The 4,460-nt window shown below is 24.5% G+C and overlaps 2 pseudogenes; both read left to right on the top strand.

The window, feature by feature from the left end:
* The first annotated feature begins 1,111 nt into the window (after positions 1-1,111).
* LOC118756916 lies at positions 1,112-2,237 on the top strand (annotated as a pseudogene).
* A 239-nt stretch (positions 2,238-2,476) lies between these two features.
* Positions 2,477-4,189, top strand: LOC118756917 (annotated as a pseudogene).
* The last annotated feature ends 271 nt before the right edge of the window (positions 4,190-4,460 follow it).

A 4,460-nucleotide genomic window follows, 5' to 3' on the forward strand; every position in this document is an offset into this window, starting at 1 on the left:
ATTAAATTTATAAATTTAATAAAATTTTAAAAAAATTTTATTAAATTTATTAATCAATATTAATCGAAATTTATTTTTTTTTTTAATTTTATTTAATTTATAGATCAATATTAATTGAAATTTTATTTTTTTATTTATATAAATATTAAAATTTACATTTTTAATTTTTCTATCTATATGTATATATATATACATATAATAATTATTTATATATACAAATATCTTATATAAAATATTTCTTTATATAAATAAATATATTTAAAATTAATAGATTTATCGAAATGAAGAGGGTTTATTTATATTTAATAATTAGTAGCCATACTAGATATACTGATAACTACATATTAATATATATATTATTGAAAAATAACTTTTATATATATTATATATATACATATAAATATTATTATATATTATATATTCCGTTTCTATATATTATATATATGTATATAAATATTTAATTAATATATATATTTCTATTATAAATAGATTAATATATGTATATAAATATTTAATTAATTAATAGGTATCTATATTCTAATAAAAAAAACCCTAAGATTCATAGATCTATAAACATTCTGTTACATTTATTAGTAGATAAGATAATCTGACGTTCCACATTTATATAGATATATGTTAAGGCCACCCTTTTATTATCATCTACTAGTTGAGCTAACGTATTGATCTTTTAACTCTCGGAAATGGATATATTGGCGTATTTAATTATCTACTATTAATTTTAATTTTATTACAAAAATTACTTTTTTTTATACACCATATTATATTATAATATAAAATAAAAAATTATATTTACAACATTAAAATTTATATTAAATATAAAAAAACAAAAAAAAACCTGGAAAATTATCTTTTTTAAATGAAATAAGTTATTTTCTTTCAATGAATTGCCTGACGAAAAGGGTTACCTTGAAAGGGTAAATAATGTAATAATATTACATTCATTACAAATTTATTTTTAATAGAATTAAACTATTTCTAAAACTTTTGTGCGTCATACACTAAAATATAAAAAGATAAGCTAATTAAGCTACTGGGTTCATACCCCATTTATAAAGGTTTACAATCCTTTTCTTTTTAATTTAACATCTCGTCTAATTCTTGGTTAAGTGCTTGAATAGGTTTAGAAATTAATTTATTATCTTTTATCCCCCTAATAAGAGATAATAATTTAATATCAACAGAAGCCTCTCTTAAGTATTTTTTAACACAAGCAATTGCCTCTGCTGTATTATTGTTTGCTATTATTCTAATATTCCGCTTTATTCACCATAATTTTATGTACGCTCATTTTTTTCTTAACAGCGGTCGTCCCTCGGCAGGCAATGGCGAACCTCCGAGTGTATTTCTGCCATGAAAAAAAGCTTCTCATAAAAATACAATCGCCGTTCGGAGTCGGCGTTAAACTGTAGGTCCCTCCGCTTTGTGTGACAATATCAAGGCGCACGCCACAAATCGGAGGAGAAGCTCGGCCAAACACTAACATATGTGTAAGCGCCAATCTATTATTATTATTATTATTATTATTCTAATATATATAAATAATTTCCCAACAATTCAAAATAATCTAATATTTAATAATTTCATTATTTATTCATCTTTATTATTAAAAAGTGGAGCAGCTCCATTCCATTTTTGATTTCCAAATGTAATAGAAGGCTTATCATGAATAAACGCTTTAATTTTAATAACATGACAAAAAATTGCTCCTCTTGTATTAATTTCTTATACTAATTGAAGAAATTTTATTTATTTAGTAATTATTCTTTCAACAGTAATAGGTTCGTTGGGAGGATTAACCCAAACTTCTCTTCGTAAATTAATAGCTTTCTCTTCAATTAATCATTAAGGTTGGATATTAACTGCTACACAAGCTAGTGAATCAACTTGATTAATTTATTTTTCTATATATTCATTTCTATCATTTAGATTAATTTTTATATTCAATAATTTTAAAATATATCATATTAATCAAGTTTTTAATTCATTTTTTAATTCAAAAATTTTAAAATTTTGTTTATTCTTTAATTTATTATCTTTAGGTGGACTTCCACCATTTATTTAATTTTTACCAAAATGATTAGTTATTCAATTATTAATTGTCAATAATCAATATATTTTAATAACAATTATAACTGTAATAACTTTAATCACATTATTTTTTTACTTACGTTTATGTTTTGCTGCATTTATATTAAATTATTCTGAATATAATTGAATTAATAATATACAAATAAATAATTTTTCATTTAAATGTATACTATTTTTTTCATTTCTTTCAACGTTTAGATTAATTTTAATTTCTTTAGTTTATTTTATTTTTTAATTACAAATAAATTTAACTGTCTAAATATTTATAAAAAGGTTTTAAGTTAAAAAAACTAATAACCTAATTGATTAAAAAGAATTAATTCTTATAAATAGATTTACAGTCTATCGCCTAAATTCAGCCATTTAATCGCGACAATGACTATTTTCAACAAATCATAAAGATATTGGAACCTTATATTTTATCTTTGGAGCTTGAGCCGGAATAGTAGGAACCTCTCTTAGAATTCTAATTCGAGCTGAATTAGGACATCCAGGAGCTTTAATTGGCGATGATCAAATTTATAATGTAATTGTAACAGCACATGCCTTTGTTATAATTTGTTTTTATAGTAATACCTATTATAATTGGTGGATTTGGAAATTTATTAGTACCTTTAATATTGGGAGCACCAGATATAGCATTTCCTCGAATAAACAATATAAGTTTTTGACTACAACCCCCTTCTCTTACACTACTACTAGTTAGTAGTATAGTAGAAAATGGAGCTGGAACAGGTTGAACAGTTTACCCCCCTCTTTCGTCTGTTATTGCTCATGGAGGGGCATCTGTTGACTTAGCTATTTTTTCTCTACACTTAGCAGGAATTTCTTCCTGGCAGTTAATTTTATTACAACAGTAATTAATATACGATCAATTGGAATTACATTTGATCGAATACCTTTATTTGTATGAGCCGTTGTATTAACTGCATTATTGCTATTGTCTTTACTAGTATTAGCAGGAGCTATTACAATACTTTTAACAGATCGAAATTTAAATACTTCATTCTTTGATCCAGCCGGTGGAGGAGATCCAATCTTATATCAACACTTATTTTGATTTTTTGGCCACCCAGAAGTTTAAATTTTAATTTTACCTGGATTTGGAATAATTTCTCACATTATTAGTCAAGAATCCGGAAAAAAGGAAACTTTTGGCTCATTAGGAATAATTTATGCAATAATAGCAATTGGCCTTCTTGGTTTTATTGTATGAGCACATCATATATTCACAGTAGGGATAGATGTTGATACACGAGCTTATTTTACTTCAGCAACTATAATTATTGCTGTACCCACAGGAATTAAAATTTTTAGCTGACTAGCTACACTGCATGGAACTCAATTCAATTATTCTCCAGCTATATTATGAACTTTAGGATTTGTTTTTCTATTTACAGTTGGAGGTTTAACTGGAGTTGTTTTAGCTAATTCATCAGTTGATATTATCCTTCACGACACTTATTATGTAGTTGCACATTTTCATTATGTATTATCAATAGGAGCCGTGTTTGCTATTATGGCAGGATTTGTTCATTGATATCCTTTATTTACAGGACTAATTTTAAATTCAAAATGATTAAAAACTCAATTTTTAATTATATTTATTGGTGTAAATTTAACCTTTTTCCCTCAACATTTCTTAGGATTAGCAGGAATACCTCGACGATATTCAGACTATCCCGATGCTTATACTACATGAAATGTAATTTCAACTATTGGGTCTTCTATTTCATTACTAGGAATTTTATTTTTCTTATTTATTATTTGAGAAAGTTTAATTTAACAACGACAAGTAATTTATCCAATACAATTAAATTCTTCAATTGAATGATTACAAAATACAATTCCAGCAGAACATGGATATTCTGAATTGCCTATTTTAACAAATTTCTAATATGGCAGATTAGTGCAATGGATTTAAGCTTCATATATAAAGTATTTTACTTTTATTAGAATATTTATAAATAAATGACAACATGAGCTGCTCTTGGCCTTCAAAATAGTGCCTCTCCCCTTGTAGAACAACTTACATTCTTCCATGATCATACACTTATAATTTTAGTAATAATTACTACTTTAGTTGGTTATTTAATATTTATATTATTTTTTAATAATTATACAAATCGAAATTTATTACATGGCCAAACTATTGAAATAATTTTAACAATTTTACCAGCTATTGTACTTTTATTTATTGCATTTCCGATTATTATATTTATTAGATGAAATTAATGAACCTTCAGTAACTTTAAAAACTATTGGGCATCAATGATATTGAAGTTATGAATACTCAGATTTTATAAATGTAGAATTTGATTCTTATATAATCCCAACAAATGAATTAACTA

Source organism: Rhagoletis pomonella, unplaced genomic scaffold (genome assembly GCF_013731165.1).
Source record: "Rhagoletis pomonella isolate Grant_MI unplaced genomic scaffold, Rhpom_1.0 Rhpom_scaffold_12931, whole genome shotgun sequence".
Classification (NCBI taxonomy): domain Eukaryota; kingdom Metazoa; phylum Arthropoda; class Insecta; order Diptera; family Tephritidae; genus Rhagoletis; species Rhagoletis pomonella.